The following is a 19,510-nucleotide window of genomic DNA, read 5'->3' as shown; positions in this document are numbered from 1 at the left end:
GGAGTCCTAAGTATTACTTTTTTACCCCATTGACTCATATTTGGGTAAAACATAGTTTTCTGACTCAGGCTATCCCAGTATGTAAAATGGTTCTGCAATATCAAGGTTAAGCATTTTGGAAGTGGTCATGGCAGTTGGTTCCTGCTTTGTGGCTAGAACAAGAAGAGCCTTCTGAAACTCAAAGCAATGCTATTCCAGAGTCCTAACTCCCTGCCAACTTTGGCAGGATAAAGCCCAGAGAAACAGAAATCAATTAGGAGTCAGTGATTTCATTCACTTCAGAGCAGGAAGTAGTCATTAATAAAGCTGGATGGAAAGGTCTCTGTTAGCCAAAAGTCTGTCCTTTCCAAGACAACAGAACATGCAAAGGCGGGAATACAACGTAATTCATTAGTAAGTGCTTTCAATGGGCAGCGTCTGGTGCTGGGAGAAGAATCTGGGTGGTCCTTGAGCCCAAGAAACGGTTGCCCAGTAGAGGAGGTGAAAATACCTATGTTCAAAGGGCAGTAACGGTGGAGAAGCTAACCATCTGCTGGAGTTTTTCCAAATATAGTATTACGAGAGAGGATTATCTGTGACCTACAGAGATTTAATGCATGAATCTCATGAATGAGTGAGAGGAACATGGCTCAAACTTCCCAAGCTAGTTTTTCTATTGGGGTTTCATTTTTAAACTCCAGTTCATGTGGAAAATTAGAAGGTGGTATGTTAGACTTAGGAAAATAATTATAGTCCTGCTACTTCCTGTGCAATAGGGAAAATACTCATTCCTTCATTGGGTATTGAGACCCTAAGGCATTTTGAAGGATACAGAGGTGAGATTTACTGTCCTCTTTGGTATCTACATATACTTATCTATTAATATGGTGTACAAAAGTATTTCAGTAGCTGTTTAACTGCTGAAGTCTAAAGTTATCCTTGCTTGTATTTAGTCTGCTGTGGATCTTCTAAATAATGTCCTTGAAACAATCTAATCATACTATCATTCATTAAGTGCTCACTATAGTTGAAGCACTATGGTAAGTGCTTTATACGAATTATTTTCACTCAGTTCTCACATCAACCCCATGAGCTACTTACAGTGGAGCCTCACGAGGTTAAATAATTTGTGCTGATTCACACACGGTAGAGCAAGGTTTCAAATCCAGGTTGCTATTCAACGAGTATTTAATGACTATGTGGCAGGCATGAAAGGTAGAGGATAAACAATACAGGCTGGTCCTTGTCCTCTTGAAGCTTATGACCTATAAAACTCTCTGATTCAAAAGTCCATGGTTTTGACATTGACGTTACTACTTCTCTATATGTGTGCAAAGAGGAGCCACCTTTTCAAAAGCAATTATTCCTAAGAGGAAACTGGCATCCTAAAGGAATCTAGTCAAGCATTTCTGTTCCCCAATCCTCCTTTCCCAATGCTTACTAAAATTAGATTTCTGTGCTCAGAAGATGAATTCTGTGCCCTTAAGGAGAATAAAGAGCAGTCTGCAAGCGCAGGCTGTGATGACAGAACTGGGTTCTAGTCCCAGTTGGGTCATTTACAAACTGCCTGACCTTGAGCAAGTAACTTAACCTCTCTGAGCCTTAATTTCCCCGTCTGAAAAATTGGTGTATTAGCACTGCGTGTTATTATTAATAGAATTAGGAAACACACACACTCAGGTCCATGTGTTACGAAGGCTTGTTTGTCTAGGCGCTCTGGTAGCATTTTGTTTGTACCGTTGTGTACAGATCGCTGTCTCCAAGGTGCACGAAATCTGGTTTATTCCAGCATCTGCAGCAAACGTGTGCAATAAATATTAGTTGAAAGAATGATCGAACGACTGAAGGCAAGGTCAGTTTCTCAGTGAATTGAGAGGTTCGGATGGGAAGAACATTCATAAAACAGAAAGTGGATGCAATCCCCCTTCTAAGTTAATGCCCTCTGTTTTCCTAGATCCCTTCAAGTTTCAGTGAACTTAAACTGTAAAATGGGCATACGGGCACTTCCGGCCTCACAGCGTAGTTCTAAGGTTAGATAGAATGCAGGACGTGAAAGCATTTGTAAACGAACAGCGCCGAGAAACGTGAGGGTAGCTGGCTATCAGACGGCCCACGCCCACAATGCAGCTGCAGGCGCCGAGCCCCCGCTCCGCCCCCTCTTTCTGGTTTTTCCCGGCCACCCGCCCCTCCCGCGTCATGTGATAGGGGTGCTTCACCGGGCCGATCTCCTGATTGGCCGGGCTGCAGGACGCCTCGCGATTGGCCCGAGGCCGGCGGGCCCCCGCCTCCCTCCTCCTCCTCGCCGCGGCCCACGTGAGGGGGGCGAGTCACGCGATTTCCGGGAACCCGTCAGGAAGGACATAAACAAAACAAACCCGAGGAAGCATGGAGAGGGGCCGCGGCCCCTGCAGCGGAACCGGACCCAGCCCCTGAGCCGCCCCCACTCCCACAGGTGAGCTCCGCTGCCCGCCACCCGGAGCCCGCAGGGGCCAGGACTAGGGGACGAGCCGGGCGGGGGGCGGAGGAGGGCCGCTGGCCTAGGAGGTGGCAGCGCCGGGGCTTTGCGCCGGGCTGGCGCGGGGCGTGGGCCAGGAGCAGGGCAGAGTCTAGGGGCGCGCGGGCCGCAGGCTGCCGCCTGCCGGTCACGGGGGTTCTGGCTCCCCTCCCCCACCCCCGGCCCGGGATGGTTATATAAAAGCGCGGGGCGGCGGTAGAGGGAGCTACGGGCGGGAGGCAGGCTAGGCCAGGGGTGGGCAGTGCCGGGCGTCCGTCCTGCCAGGCCGCCCGGCCCTTCACCGCTGCCTTGGAGCCCGGGGCCGTGGCTGCCGGCAACCGGCCTGTCAGAGAAGCGAGCGGGTGGGAGGGGCCGGGGAAGGGAGGGGAGGCGAGGCTGGCGGGGGAGGACGAGAGAGAGGGGCGTGTGAGGAAGGGCTGGGGCCACGAAGGTTGGAACCAGGCTGACAGGAGACGAGGAGGCGCGGGCTGGGGGTTGGGGGGCTCCAGGCAGGGGTGTCTCGGGGGTGGCCGCTCCCCTTCCCGTCCCCGCCCCGGCGACTGGCGAGCGGGGGCCTCCCTCCCGGGATTTGTTTATATGTCTTCTCAAAGCAGCTTGAAGCGGCTTGGAGGCGGAGCTTTCTGCGCAGAGTGGCAGGTCTGCTATCCAATGGAGCAGGCGGATGAAGGCTGCCAAGCCAATGAGAGTAGGGGAGGCGGTGCCTCGGACCCCCAAGTAGTTAGGCTGTGCCGGGGTGGGCCGGGTGGGGCGGCCATGTTAGATGGGAGGGGACCGGTGGTGGTGGGTCACTGAGAGGGGAGGAGACAGGGCAAAGGGCAAGGGAGCCGGGCCGGGGGCGTTTCGGGTGTCCGAAGGCGAGTCATATCGAACGATGAAGTAGCTCAGGGGAGCTTGACCCCGACCCACCGCTCTCCCCACCCGAGCAGAGGAGGCAGGGAAGTACCGAGGGCAGTCTAGCCGCCCCTTGGGGGTGGGTCCTGGGACTAGATGGAGCTCAGTCTCTGGATTCGCCCTCTTTCTCGGCCTTACGCTTCCTGACAAACCCGGCCGCCAAACCCTGTAATTGCCCTCCTTTAACCCAAGAAGGCAAACCTTTTTGCTGTTTCTGAGCGAGCTTGAGCCTTAAGAAGGTACTTGGATAACTGGCGGTCTAAATTTCTGCACCAGGCCTCAGATAGAAGCAGTGAGGAGGAAGTTATGTTTTTCTGGATTTTGCACAGAGGAAGCCAGGACTAGAAAAGCCGAGAAAGTTAAGGGCTGGGCGGGGTCTCCGTTTTTTCATCTGGATACCGTCTAAAGATCAGGCCCCTCGTGTTTGCCCTAGCTTAGTAGTAATTTGCCCCTCCTGCTTACATAAATTAGTAGCTCACTTAAATTAGCTTCGTGAGAAAACTGAGCCATGAGAAAATTATTTAGATTTGAAGGTTCTTTAGGACTCTGTCTTGCGAATATCCTGCAGGTGAGAAATAGGATCAAGATCTGACTTATTTCTTTTTGAAAAAGCAGAAAATAAGATTTCTTTGTAAATCTTGTGATTTGTGGTAAACTGTTTGTCACTGTTTGTCACTTGGTTGTACTTCTAAATGTTTTTTTTTCCCATTTTCTTGTAATCCACAATAGCTAGGAGAAACACCAAAGATGAAAGAGGAAATGGTATGAGTAATTAGAAAGTAACTTATTTTACTTTATTTGCTTCACGATTATTTTGGCATCTTGTCCGCCGTATTAGATGCTTAATTTAGTTTTATGTTAACATAACCTTACAATCTGTGACTGCAATGGTATTGTCAAGGGTACCAGGCTGTTGTTGCATCTTTGGTTAAACACTTATGGTTAGGAACATGCCTTAGGTATATCGTGCAGGGGCTATTCAAGAGTTGACTGTTTTTATTTAGGAATTTGCATTATCTCCTATTTTGTTAATTGGAGAAAAGTAATAATTGGTAAATAAATGATTTATCGATTTCTGTATTAATTTGATATGATTGATTCACGGTTCTGTTAAGAATGATATATAAAAATATAATCCCTGACTATTTGATAGACTTCAGCTATTAAGTATAATTTTTATGACAAATAAAAATATTACCTTATTTTTTCTCTTATTCTAAGAATGGTAAATAGATCCAACAGGACTTATTTGGATGTAATTCTTTTATATGATTGATAAAGCATTTTTGGAATTTTTAGACTAGTAAGCATAGAAGAGGCTAAATATATCCAAAAGAAGAGATTTGGGATCCTCCACTTACTATCCCATTTTCTGTCTGTCATGACAAGGGGAAACAAGCTTTTACAAAAACTATGTCTCGTCTGGTTTACTAGTTTAACATGTGTGGGTTCTTGGATGCCAGTGTAAGGAATAAAGGAATAATTATGGCTCCTTGTGGTGGTGAACTAAACACAAGTGACAATGAAAATACAGTGAGTTTGCATATTGATTCTATTAATGTAGCACAGTTTTAAAAGATTAAGAGAACTAAATTCACTGTTCGCTTTTAAAGTTTAGTTTTTAGTCAAGATTGACAACTACGAGACTTTCAGTGATTCAGCAGAGGTTTGTTTCCATGTGGGTTTGTACTTGGATGTTTTGGGGACGAATCGTCTTTCACCGTATTCAGTAGTTTGTCTTTCAGGGTAGATAAACTCTTAGACTGGACATAAATTTGTCAGATCATTGGTGCTAATGATTCTAAGATAGTGTAACCTGTACAGACTTCCTGTACAGGGTCAAGTAGTAAATATTTAGGCTTTGTGGACCATGGAGTGTCTGTAACAGCTACTGAGGTCTGCAAATTGTAGCATGAAAACAGCCATAGACAATATGTTTGGGGCTATAATCCAGTAAAACTTTATTTATAAGAACAGGCTGTATTTGAAGGCTGTAATTTGTTTGTCAACCCATGTTCCAAGACATCAGTCTCTGGGTTTTAAGTACTTAGATGTTAACTTATTGCAGCATATATAAACGTGAACTTCGAGTAATATTTGAGCACTTGCAGAATGTACATATCTCCTGCCTTGAAGAATTTTTAGAGTAAGAGCACATGGCAACATTGTATTCTATATTTTAATTTTATTTGCAAGTAGGTGTTTTCCTGAAAAACCATTTAAAGCAAATGTTGGACTGTTAAGTCCTATTTACTTTAGAGATGCATTGTGATTGAAAAAAAATTTGGCTTTAAGATGTCTCTAAGAACCTCAGTATATTCAAGGGTATAGTCCTGTTGAGGTTTAAAAGTGCATTTAACACATCATTCGTAACAAAACTGTACAGCTGTTTGAAGAGAGGTTGGTCAAGTGAATAGATAACACACTTAGCTCTTATTTATATATATATATACATGTATATATACATATATATATATATATATACACACACATACAGTTAATTTGGAAGCCACATTGATTGTGTTGTTGCCTGAGATGTTTCTAGAATTACCTAAATAAGGTGGGGTGCTTTTTCAAAGAAGACCCCCAAAATTTTTAGGTTGCCGCCACTCCCCTTCCTTGGAAAATGTCAGGTGGTGCTAAGTGCCCAATGAAGCAGAGATGCCGTAACTAAAAATATACACAGGCAGATACTTTTTCACGTGTAGTTTTTTGTTTTGTTTTTACGTAATATTTCACCAGTCTTGTTGATTTGAACTGGATTTCAAGCGTGAGCATGAAAGTTCAGGAAAGAGAATATATTGACCTCTTAAAGCTGAAAAGCATCATGTGCCGTTCAGTCTTGTTTCTAGTTCTAGTTAACCTGTGTTTGCCTGGGTGACTATGAGTAATTCAATTTATTAATTTGTTAATAGTGGGGATGTTTTTCTATCTCACAGAGGGATATTGGGAAATGGTTAGTTATTGTGTTCTCAAACTCTTGTACTTTGAATATGCTAATGCTTCAGGCCGCTTGAAACCACATCCCAAATCTGGATTCAATTTTCTTTCTCTTAGTGATTGCCTCTCAGTTTCTCTTTATTAGGACTTTCCCCACCCTACAGCATTTCTCTACCCACTTAACAGCGAGCAACTTGAGGTCAGAGTCTGCCTCTTATTTCTATATCTCCAGTGCCTCACACCTTTTAGTGCTTCTGAACTACTTAAATAAATGAGTGAATCGCTAAAAACTGCTTATCTGGAAGGCAGTGAAGTCAGTCTGCTATTAGTAAAGATGTTGGGCTTTCTGAGTTGGAAGGGAGTAATTAATCACCATCTTCTCATACAAAAAGTCTTCATGTTAAAATTGACCCTTTCTTGTAAGAAAGTTTATAGAGAAGCTATTTCGATGATGTCTAGAAACCCCTTGAATTCTTTTATTAATTTTTTTCAGGTACATTCCGTTAGTTAGACTCATTGAATATTCCTTCCAGGTGCGCACACTCCCAAAAAACAACAACAAAAAGACCTTGTGCTTTGTCCTTGGATTTGTCATTAGCTCTTGGCACACTTGGTCTTTGGGTGTTTGGCAAATGTGAGTGAAGCCTCTTATTTCTTAGCTGTTTGGGATAATTATTCATCTGTGTAGCAGGGTCCCTTTGGTGGAGAAGCACTGTAAAAGCATTCTGGCTAATAAGTCTGATTTACCCCAATGGGGAAGGCTAGATGTGGAGGGAGTTTGATGCAGGGGACTGCAGTGGTACTTGGTGACTGCAATCCCATTCCATTGCCAGCCAAGCCTTGTGTGCCTTTTCATGACAGTATGCCTTTTTTTTTTTTTAAACAACTTAGAATTTTTATTAAAACAATCATTTAAATTACAACAATCCCCCAGAATAGAAAATAGCCTTCCCTGGTCTGGCCCTGACAGGAGGCCCCATAGTTAGAAGGGTGGTTTGACGTCTTTGAAAATGGATGGATGGAACTTCCCTGGAAGCCCAGAGGAGCCAGCCTGGCCCCAGGGCGGCTGGGAGAGGCCATCTCCCCGCAAGGCCACCCCCTCCAGGGGCCTCCAGGCCCCAGCCCTGTCAGCGGGTGAAGCTTAGTGACTGTCGCAGGTTGTCAGTCTCATCAGGACTTGCGGTTTTGATTTGAAAGAGAAAAGAGAGGGAGAGAGAAAATGGTACTTTGTGACTGCAATCCCATTCCATTGCCAGCCAAGCCTTGTGTGCCTTTTCATGACAGTATACCTTTTCAATGCCAGTTCATGACATTCCTTCCAGAAATCTATATTGGAACTCTCCTGCCCCAACAGCTTTCTAAACTACTCATCTCTCCACTAATTCCCAGCAACTCTGATCATCCTGTCATTCTGTCCTTTTAACGCCAAAACCACTTTTACATTTTTTGTTACAAAGTCATGTTTTCACTCATTTATCCTTGGGTATTATTGATGTTGACAAGTTTCTGACGAAAGCGTCATGAGCTTGGTGATTTTTTGTCCTTCTTCAGTTTTCTTCAGATTCTTTGTTGACACTTATTTTCTTCCGGATAATGTTTTGTCTTGGCGAATTTAAGCTGCCCCTTTTGTTTTGTAGAGGAAGTTCCTTTGACTGCTACACACCATTCCTGGTACAGTTTGTCTTCTTCCCTATTATATGTTTGCCATTCACCAAGAAATTAAAGCATTATGAAAACGAAACTTAAAATGTCCTTGATGTTATAGGGAGAAACAAGGGGCGGGGTGGATATACTCTTGTTTGAAAGATTCACTGTACCCTTTTTTTTTTTTTTCTGGCCTCACTGCTCAGCTTGCAGTATCTTAGTTCCCCAACCAAGGATTGAACCTGGACCCTTGGCAGTGAAAGCACCGAGTCCTAACCACTGGACCGCCAGGGAATTCCCTCACTGTACCCTTTAAACAGCAAGGCTTCAAACATCCTACTTGTGTTATAAAAGATGAGGTAGACTTTCTAGCTTTTTGAACTGTTTTTAGTAAGGGTTTACATCCTTACTACTGAATCCTCTGCTGGAGTTGCCCATAGACGAGTAGAGGAGACAGACATTGCAGTTCAACATTATAGTATTTAGAACAACATGTCCTGAGAATATGGAAGATGGACTACTATGCCTGGGCAAGTTGGAGAAGCTTCCTAGAAAAGACAGCATTTGACCTGGGTTTGAAGACTAGTGAAGGAAGTCAGGGAAGTCTAAAAAATGTACAAGATGTGTAGGGTGGGGTTGGGTATGAGAAGGCCTCAACTAAGGCAGAGGTGGAGATGGAAGAGGAAGGGACTACTTTGTGAGATTTAGGAGGAAAGAACATTTTTGCTTTCCCTTGGCCTTTAATTCTCTTGGGCCTGCTTTGCACTCAGGTCTCTGTAGCTCTGACTTTGGTCTCTTTCCCCCTAGTTTTTAGTTTTTCTTTTAGCCCCTCATCAAGGTCTGACACGCCTCCCTTCTTCTGTCTTCTCATCTGTGGTCACCAGGTACCTTTGATTCTGACCCAGTGTGTCCCTTACCTTTACTTCATCTCCTTGCCGCCATCCCTTCCTTTACTCTCTAGGTTTCCTTTCCCTTTTTTGAGTCTTACTTTTCATTTTGCTCTATTTAAAAAGAAAACAAACATTCTTTCACATTACTGTTTATTTTGCATATGAACAGCAATATATGTCTGAGTTGATTCCCTCTTGGGAAATCTTGTGAAATCAACTTGTCTTTGATACCTATCTAGGTACTAATTATCCATCTCTGTGAATTTCCTTTTTGGAAGCATTTTCCTTTGTATTCAGAGATGTCACTTCTCATAGGCTACAGTGCAGAATATTACTAATTATATCTTGTGTTTTTTACTTCTTATGTGCCTTAAACTTGTTCTGTGATGAGACCCAATTCAAATCTCACCTTGCCTGAAACTTTCCCAGGTAGAGATGGCAGTACTCTTCTCTCTAGTTTTATAGCCTTTTCTGAACACCTCTTTTTAGAACTAGCTTTATTGAGGTATAATTTACATAAATTCACACAATTTTTAGTTTTGACAAATGTATGCAATTATTTAACCTCCTCTGCAGTCATGATATAGAACGTTTCCATCACCACAGAAAGTTCCCTCATGCCCACCTTCACCCCGGCCCCAATTACTGATTTACTTTCTATCACTGTAGTTTTTTCTTTTCCGGAATTTCATATAAATGCAATCATAGAATGTGTTGTCTTTCGAGTCTGACTGCTTTTACTTAACATAATGCTTTTGAGATTCATGTTGTTTCAAGTTATCAATTGAGTACTTGTTATTATACGGATGTACCACAATTTGTCTGTCCATTTACCATATTGGTGAATATTTGGGTTGCTTCCAGATTTTAGGCTACTGTGAATTAAGCTGCAGTAGACATTCATGGACAGTTCTTTTAAATACCTGTTTTCACATTCCCTTTCATTTTGGAGGTCGAGTTGCAAAATGGTTAAGAATGAAAGTTCTGGAGTTACCTGTGTTCACAAACAAGCTTTTTGCTAATTCTGTGGTTTGGAGAATCTTTTTTTTTTGCGGTACGCGGGCCTCTCACTGTTGTGGCCTCTCCCATTGCGGAGCACAGGCTCCGGAGGCGCAGGCTCAGCGGCCATGGCCCACGGGCCTAGCCGCTCCGCAGCATGTGGGGTCTTCCTGGACCGGGCCACGAACCCATGTCCTCTGCATCGGCAGGCAGGCTCTCAACCACTGCGCCACCAGGGAAGCCCTTGAGAATCTTTAAGATTCCCTACTTGTAAAATGGGACTGGTTGGAGATTGGAGCAAGCTGGAAAGCACAGGCCCGTTTCAAGCGATAACTCTCACTTCAATTCAAGTGATCTTCCTGAGAATATGTACCCAATGTTGTCAGGTCTGATATTTCTCCCCCAAGGGAGTGGCATTTGATAACAGGATACAGAAATTTTATATGAAATTTCTAACTTAAGTGCTGGCAGTTAAAATTTAATTTTTTCAAAACACTAACGTGTGGGCTGAACAAAACTCATATGTAGGCATTGATTTGTGACTGCAATCCAGTTTGAGATCTTTGCTTTAAATCTTCGGTTTTTTGGGAATTCCCTGGCGGTCCAGTGGTTAGGACTCGGTGCTTTCACTGCTGGGGCCAAGGTTCAATCCCTGGTTGGGGAACTAAAATCTGCAAGCCGTGCAACATGGCCAAAAAAACAAAGCCTTCAGTTTTTTGTCTCTTGTTTTAAAATGTACATACTCTTGGTAGAGTGAACTTATTAGGACCTTGTTACATTTGTTTTATAGCTTAGAATAATAACTTGCTGATTTTCTATCTCCCAAGTTAAAAACTAATGAATTACTGTAAATGAATTTTATTCTGTTTTCTGATTGTAGGGGGATATAAGAATTATGAGTGTCTAATGGAAGGGTGGGATCAGATTCTTTTTACTCTTTGTATTTCTCTTCTGAGAGCTGCTGATTCTATTCAAAGCTATGTTTTCCCAGCAATTGGGATAGTCTGCCTCCTTTGATTTATTCTGAACCCTGTTGAGACAAGTATGGTAAAGATTAAACTGTGTGTTTGTATGTGTGTGTGTTCGTTAGAAACTGTGTAAGGTATTACGAGTACAAAGATAAATTTTGTATAAATCCATTCCCTCGAGTTGCTCAGCCTCTTTGGTGAAGCCAGTATAAATACTATAAAAAAGATAAATTGTATGTAATTTTTTGAACAATAAGAGCAGTAATTTCTCTGAAGAAGCCTTTCCCCTTGTAACTTATCCACCAATTCTTTACTGTGTGTAGAGATGACTAGTTTGCAACTTTATGAATTACTTTGTGACTCCAGAGATTCTTTTGCTGATTAAACCAGCATGTTGAAGATTTCACCCTCATAAAGCTGGAGTGAGGGTGTTAAATGACCTGTGTTGCCTGCATATCCTTTATTCACCCTAGTTCCAGGCAGTTGGGTTTTTGTGATAATTAAGTGTGGAATTCAGACAATCTAGGATTCTGAATTGAGTTTAGGTTTATACATTCAATAGCAGCCACATCCCAGGAACATCTTACACTGACGAAGGAATCAGGAAACAAAAAATAGCCACCATTTATTGTCTGTTTTGTGCCAGGGCTAGATTCCTTACATATTATCATGAATCACAATATCCCTGCAAAGTAAGAGGGGGAATTCTTGTATTTACAAATAAAAGAAGGCAAGTAAGAATCTGGAATGAAATTCCAAATACTCAATTTTAAAGCAGAACCTTTTATCTTGAATCTAGAGTTTGTTTCTCAAAGAGCAAGTCTTTAGGAGTATTGGAGCCAAAGAGGCAGCCAGCCTTTCTCAGTTTTGAAAGAAATGATTGCAAAACTGTATTCACAACCTCTTTGTAGCCCTGTGCCACAACCTCTGTACCTCTATAGTCCTGAGCTGGTGGTTTATATAGCCCATTTCACACTAGGAAGGAATTCGAAGGGAATTTCAAAATTGTCTCTAGTATACATTCATGCTACTTGTGAAAAGCATCAACTCTGAGAAGGGAGGGAGGAGACAATAAATTTTGAGGAAGGGTCCAGATCCCTGATAACAAGAGCACTGAAGTTGTTAGGGTATGTCCCCAGTGTCCTCTATGATGGATGTTTCCCTGCAATCTTGCTGGACGGCTCAAGTGTGATCTCACGTGCACCGCTGTTTTTATGCTGCTACCTTTAATTGTACTGTACCCTTTTTACATCTTGTAGATTTTTGCAGAACAGCTCAGAAAACGAAATGATTCTTTAAAACTCCAATGTTTAACCTGGATAAAGTACTTTGTCTTAGTTAAAAATGTGTGTGTATGAGAGAGAGAGAGAGAGAGAGAGACAGAGAGAGAGAGAGCGCACGCGAAAGAGAGAGAGTATAGTACAACATTTATTAGTCCAGGGGCTTCCCTGGCAGTCCAGTGGTTAAGACTCTGTGCTCCCAATGCAGGGGACGGGGTTTGATCCTTGGTCAGGGAACTAAGATCCTGCATGCTGCATGGCGTGGCCAAATAAAATAAAATTAAAAAAGAAAAAAGAACATGTATTAATCCAGTGCCTGGATTCAGTTGGTTTAAATAAGTTTTAATCCTCCTCTTTTCCTCTACCCTCTCCTCCGTAGACAAAAATTATTTCAGGTCTTTAAAATTGACTGAAATTCAAACACTACTGTTCCTGGAAATTTAAAAGAAAATTCAGGAGTACAGTGTTAAATATTTTTACTATACAATACTACAGTGGTTCAAGACTCAAGTGAACAAGCTTGTACAAGATACTTTGGAGCATTTAAAAGAGACAATAAATATATACTGAATGACTGACTTCTTTGTAATGTACTCTTTCTACATGAAGAATGTCGCACCTCTTGACTCCTTATCCAGAATGACCTGTGGTCTTAGGAGATTGCCTGTTTGCTGTCAGTCAGCTCTTGTCTGCATGCCTGTGCTGGGCATAGCATTGCTTTTGGCACTGTAGTGAAACAGACATGAGATGTAATGGTCATTCTCAAAAATTTTACAATCTCTGGTAGAAGAGGCAAGGGGTTGGGGAGGAGAAAGAGGAAAAGCGTTATGGGCAAAGGCATGAAAAGCTGGAGTCTCACTGCTGGACATCCTTAGTGGAGTGAAGTGGGATTGTAAGTACTTCAAGGATTTGGGGGAAAATTGTAAGACCAAACTAATACTAATGTTATATTTATCAAAGAGTAGTGGAAGATGGGGTTGGAAAGATAGTTTCCTTGTGTCTGAGTATTTTGAATATTATCCAAGAGATAACGGGAGTTGCTAAAAACTTATGAGCACAGTGCTAATATGATGTGGTAGTTTAGGGAAAATAATTTTATAATGGGGCATAAGAACTGGAGAGAGGGAGAGGCTGGAAGCAAGAAGACATGCAGGGCAAATATTGGGATGGTAAATAGAAAATGATGAGGTCCAAGCAAGGGTTGAGAAGGTGGGAAAGGCAAAGTCAGACAGGTACATGCATGCTCTGTACAAGGTAAGTCGTCAGTGTATTTTTGATAAACGAGACTGGCGTGATTTAATAACAAAGCAAGTGGGGAGGAGGAAAGAAAGAGTCAAGGCTGAGATCAGTGTTACATGCCTGGATGTCTGAGAGTGATGATACTATTGGCAGAATAGGAATGTTTGGGTGGGGAGGTGGCATGTTGTGTCTGAGGTCATGGGATGCAGGTGATCCAGGGAAATAGCTGGATCTCAGATGGTAGGGATGGTGCACTGGTGTGTTTAGGATGAAGAGGTAGATTCGAGAGTTCTCTAGAGATGACTTTTGAGGCACTGAGAGTAGAGATGGTCTTTGTGATGATAGGTTTGCACAGAGGCATCCATTTACTGGGTGACCTTGGACAACTCTTGTCCTTGCTGAACTTTTAAAATTCATGTACAAGTGGTTAGACAGAGGGTGGGGGGTGCTAATACTAACCCTAATTACTTCACTACGTTTTGTTAAATGACAAGGTATAGCAGTGTTTCTGTAATCTGTAAACAGTTACATCAAATATAAACTGAATATTTGTTGCCAGGAGTAATCAAAGGTGGCTGGGGTTAGAAATGCATTCTTTGGTTCTATCTAAAACTGTCTCATGCTCTTATTCTTGTGCTTTGAACAACTTAATTGGCAGGTATCAAGGCTGCAGAAAGAGCCTACTAGTATCTTAAGCGTCAGTAGTTTTCAGAAATAAAAACTCTTCCCATTCACCTCATGCTGATCTAGAAACCTGCTTTAATGATCTTTCTTATTGGTTCCCAAAGTGGTTTAAATAAGCTCTAGTGTGATGTCTCTGGAGCCCAAAGATTAACGTTGGGCCAAAGCCTTTGGAAAAGAATTGAATAAAATTCTCTGAGAGGGCTTGTGTCTGTCTAAGACAGCATTCCAAGGAGAGATCACTTTTGAGATTTAGTATATTTTCTTAGCTCCTCAGGATCCTCAGGAAAATGTGGTTTTAATTATTTAATTAAGATATTGTGGCCAACCTAATTTACCCCCTTATTTTTTAAACTCTGAGTGTGAGGATAAAAGGTGACTATTGGGTTGACCCAGGGATAAAGAGTTCACAAGGTGTTATGGCAGAAGGATCGGTATCCTGATTGTATTAACATCTAATTAGGATAACCATCTAGACTGAAATTTACTTACTTGTTTTTCAGATTTTGGAGTCTAGTGAACTGCTGTTGAAGGGCAGAGAGTAGCAATTTCTCTGCAGTCATGTTCACAGGATTTATATTACATGATGAAGGGAGAACGCAGCCCCCGCCTTTTCTCCAATGTGTTCCTTGCATAGTCAGCCTCTTCCTCCTCAGTGGTTTGGAGATTTGGGGATCTCTGATTTCTACTGTACCATGAAATAGGTAGTGGCTTGATTTAGTAAGCATCTGAAGGTTTGTTTTGTTCAACTCTTGCTAAGTAGTTTTCAGAAAGCAAGGAATTGTTGAGTGGGACATTTGAAGTGTAACAGTTTGGACGGAGTGTGTGGGTGTCCTTCCTCCTTCCCTCCCCCTCTTCCCTTTCTTTCATCTTGGGGATTAAATCTCAGGAGGAATGACTGATTTAAATTAGGGGTCAGGACAATTACCACCTACAGAGAGAGAACCCAAGAACTCTGCTACCTGAAAGAAATGATGAACATGAACTAGCAGAGTTAGGAAAGATCAAAATAAACCGTGGTATATAACAGTATAAATGTGTTGGCCTGTCTTACCACAAACTTTTTTTTTTTTTAATTTCCTTGTGGTGAATTCCTTGGTGGTCCTAAAAAAAAAAAAAAAAAAAAAAAAAAAAAAAAATAATAAAAATTTTTCTTGTGGTAAAATAAACATAAAATTTGCCATTTAAACCATATTGTGTACAATTCGGTGGCATTAAGTGCATTGACAGTTTTGTATAACCATCACCACTGTTCTGAAATATCCAGAATATTTTCATCACCCCAAACAGAAACCGTATTCTCCCAGCCTCTGGTAACCTCTCTTCTCTTTCTGTCTCCATGAATTTGCCTATTCTGGTACTTCATATAAGTGGAATCGTATATTATTTGTCTTTTCTATCTGATTTATTTCATTTAGCATAATGTTTTCAAGGTTCATCCATGTTGTAGCATGTATCAGAATTTCATTCCTTTTTATTACTGAATAATGTTCCAGTGTGTGTATATACCACATTTTCTTTATCTTTTCATCTGTCAATGACCACTAGGGTTGTTTCCACCTTTTGGCTATTGGAAATAATGCTGCTCTGAACATGGGTGTACACGTATCTGTTTGAGTTCTTGCTTTCGATTCCCTTGGGTATATATCCAGAAGTGGAATTGCTAGATCATATAGTAATTCTATGTTTAACTTTTTGAGGAACTACTAAACTGTTTCTCAGCTGTATTGTTTTACATTCCCACCAGCAGTGCACAAGTTTTATGATTTTTCCATATCCTCACCAACCCTTGTTATTGTCTCTTATTTGGATGATAACCATCCTGATGGGTATGTCAAAAATCTTTAACATCTACTCTGATGATTCAGAAGTGCTGCTTACTATTGTGAGGAACCAGTTCCCTCAAGATAGTAAAAGGGAGCAGTGGCCTAAGGCAGTGACATATAAAAGAGGAGCTGCAGGGATTCTAGCCATCATATGCAATATCTGCTTATTCATAGACATTTTTATTTATAAAGAGGTTTATATTTTTCTTGATGTCAACCTTTTTTTTTGTAAGATATGTGGACCCTTAGGGATCAGCTGAAACCCTCGGATTTGGAAGGGGCACAATTTAGGAGCCCTTGGGTATGTGTGAGCTGCCTGGGCCACACCAGTCAGCTCTTGGATTTGGCTTTTAAGGTTTGGATTCGTGTTGTGAGCAGTCCCGGGGATGAACCTTTGTAAGAAGTCCTTTGATCTTTCCTATCATTTTACTTGACCTTTTGCCTTGCCTAATGTACATAGTAAGCCTCAACATATTTTCAAACGGAGAACCAAAAAAACGTAGGGTAGGACCTGGTGGAAAGGGCTATGAAAAGAGATTGAAGCTGTGGCTCTCTTCGGGTGGTACCATTGCTGCTCATAAATAAATCATTTGCCCCATCTCATTGCTTTAGAGAGGTAGTTCTCTGTTACTGCAATGTCTTCCTGCCCCTAGGAGCTGTTGTTGAATAGTTTTGAATGAGCCCAGGTACAGAAAATCTATTGGTAAATATTGTTTCTGATAGACCACAGTCTTCTCTCCCTTGAAAGGCTCACAAAACTGTATTGGGACTGGTGAGCCAGAGCTGTGAATAAGAAAGTAGGGGAATTAATTTAGCCTTTCCCCTAGCTGTCATTGTTGGGTTTTTGTTTTTTTGGAATAACTACTAGTCCTTGAGGTCAGCTTGAGGGCAGGGTGGAGGATTTTTTGATCAAATAAGTTTGAGAAATGAGATCTGCTCTGTTCACCTATTGGGGGTCTGTAATGCACATTAACACCTAGCATCTTGAAGTTTCCAAGAAATTCTGCATAAAGGCAGTATAAGTTTGGTTAACATGGTGTTTTCCTAACCTCACAACCCTTTTGTTGAGTAACCATTTAACATTCCTAGGGACAAATATTCCTCAGGTCACACATTGGGAAATTAGATCATTAACTTTTTATGTACTTTAATGTCAAAAACTTTGAATAAAATACGGATATTCTTGAGACCACAGAAGTGTGAAGGCATCCCCAAAAAGCATGTTGTTACACCTTCCTCCTCAGTGTCACTTGGCCATCTAAGTATTAATGTGCCTTTTGTATATGGCTCCCTGGTATAGGAGGTAGTTTGTTTTGTTTGCCTTTTTTAATAAATTTATTTATTTTATTTATCTTTGGCTGCGTTGGGTCTTCATTGCTGCACGCGGGCTTTCTCTGGTTGTGGTGAGCAGGGGCTACTCTTCACTGCAGTGCACGGGCTTCTCACTGCGGTGGCTTCTCTTGTTGCGGAGCACGGGCTCTAGGCGTGCGGGCTTCAGTAGTTGTGCCATGCGGGCTCTAGAGCGCAGGCTCATTAGCTGTAGCGCACGGGCTTAGTTGCTCCGCGGCATGTGGGATCATCCCAGAACAGGGCTTGAACCCGTGTCCCCTGCATTGGCAGGCGGATTCTTAACCATTGCACCACCAGGGAAGCCCTAGGAGGTAGTTTTGGAGCAGTGTGTCATTATGGAAGATTCTGTGTGACGGTGGAACTGTAACGGTATAACTGCTGTAGAAGTCCTTATTCTTCTTTTTCCCTTCCACTTTTGGGTGGGGAATTTTGCTCTTCTTGGTTGTTTCACAATAAATGTTTGGAACAGTACCAAGCATTTCTGGAAAATGGGTGCAAAATGTTGGGAATGAGAATAGTTGGTGTTGTGACCTTTAGTCATTAGTTTTAGAGACTGGGAGAGTTTATCACTGAAAAGAGGTTCTACTGCTTGGGGTAGAATTGGCCCTCCCCCATCCTGTTTGCTGCCACCTAAGAGACTAGGAGAAGCAACTAAGGACCTTTATCCCAGGAGAACAAGCTCAACCCTCTATATGGTGGATACCCTCTTTTTGGGAATTGGTGTCTTTAAAATATACAGCTTTGTTGTCAACAGCTGTCACAGATGTTGAGTTTTTAAGCTGGAGTAGCTGTGGGAGAAAAGAATGTGTTGGCAAAATACACCTATTGATAATAATCACCTTTCAGATTTAGTTCATTGCTACATCCTAATCTAATATCTCATTCAATTCTCATAACACCTCTATTACATAGTTAAGGGATAATAATTGTAATTCCTCAGTCTGGGAGCTAAAGCATACATTTAACTAACTTGCTCTAATTCATAAGACCGTTTAGTTTTTTTCTTTTTTTTATTGAAGTATAGTTAATCTACAGTGTTGTGTTAGTTTCAAGTGTACAGCAAAGTGATTCAGTTATACATGTATATGTAATATTCTTTTTCAGATTCTTTTCCCTTGTAAGTTATTACAAGATATTGAGTATCGTTCCCTGTGCTATACAGTAGGTCCTTGTTGGTAATCTCCTTTATATACAATAGTGTATGTGTTAATCCCAAACTCCTAATTCATCTCCCCCACCCCCTGCTATCCCCTTACATGACCACAAGTTTGTTTTCTATGTCTGAGTTTATTTCTGTTTTGTAAATAAGTTCATTTGTGTCATTTTTTTAGATTCCACAAATAAGTGATTATCATATGGTATTTTTCTTTCTCTGTCTGACTTACTTCACTTAATATGATAATCTCTAGGTCCATCCATGATGCTGCAAGTGGCATTATTTCATTCTTTTTTATGGCTGAGTAATATTCCATTGTATGTATATATACCACATCTTTATCCATTCCTCTGTCAGTGGACATTTAGGTTGCCTTCATGTCTTGGCTACTGTAAATAGTGCTGCAGTGGACATTGGGGTGCATGTATCTTTTCAAATTAGAGTCTTCTCCAGATATGTGCCCAGGAGTGGGATTGCTGGATCATATAGTAACTCTATTTTTAGTTTTTTAAGGAACCTCCATGCTGTTCTCCATAGTGGTTGCACCTATTTACACTCCCACCAACAGTGTAGGAGGGTTCCTTTTTCTCCACACCCTCTCCAGCATTTATTATTTGTAGACTTTTTAATGATAGTCATTCTGACTGGTGTGAGGAAACACCTTATTGTAGTTTATTTATTTATTTTTTTCCTTATTGTAGTTTTGATATGCATTTCTCTAATGATCAGTGATATTGAGCATCTTTTCATGTGCCTCTTGGCCATTTGTTTGTCTTCTTTGGAGAAATGTCTGTTTAGATCTTCTGCCTATTTTTTCACTGCGTTGTTTGTTTTTTGGATATTAAGCTGTATGAGCTGTTTGTATATTTTGGAAATTAATCCTTTGTCGATGGCATCATTTGCAAATATTTTCTCCCAGTTCATAGGTTGTCTTTTCGTTTTGTTTATGGTTTTCCTTTGCTGTGCGAAAGCTTCTAAATTTAATTAGGTCCCATTTGTTTATTTTTGTTTTCATTTCCATTACTCTAGGAGACAGATCCAAAAAAATATCACTGCAATTTATGTCAAACAGTGTTCTGCCTATGTTTTCCTCTAGGCGTTTTATAGTATCCAGTCTTACATTTAGGTCCTTAATCCATATTGAGTTTATTT

The 19,510-nt window shown here is 41.5% G+C and overlaps 1 protein-coding gene across 2 annotated transcripts in view; it reads left to right on the top strand.

Annotated features, from left to right (window-relative positions):
• Positions 1-2,318: 2,318 nt before the first annotated feature.
• The window catches only part of CREBRF (CREB3 regulatory factor), a 64,409-nt gene continuing 47,217 nt past the window's right edge, over positions 2,319-19,510 (top strand). For both annotated transcript variants that reach the window (XM_024753349.1, XM_024753348.1), the window contains exon 1: positions 2,319-2,431. The gene's annotated coding sequence lies outside the window, so the exon portion shown is untranslated. The remainder of the gene's footprint in view (positions 2,432-19,510) is intronic.

Source organism: Neophocaena asiaeorientalis, unplaced genomic scaffold (genome assembly GCF_003031525.2).
Source record: "Neophocaena asiaeorientalis asiaeorientalis breed wild unplaced genomic scaffold, Neophocaena_asiaeorientalis_V1.1 scaffold268, whole genome shotgun sequence".
NCBI classification, from domain to species: domain Eukaryota; kingdom Metazoa; phylum Chordata; class Mammalia; order Artiodactyla; family Phocoenidae; genus Neophocaena; species Neophocaena asiaeorientalis.
Note: the sequence above shows the minus strand (reverse complement) of the source record. Positions and strands in the feature narration are given on the sequence as shown.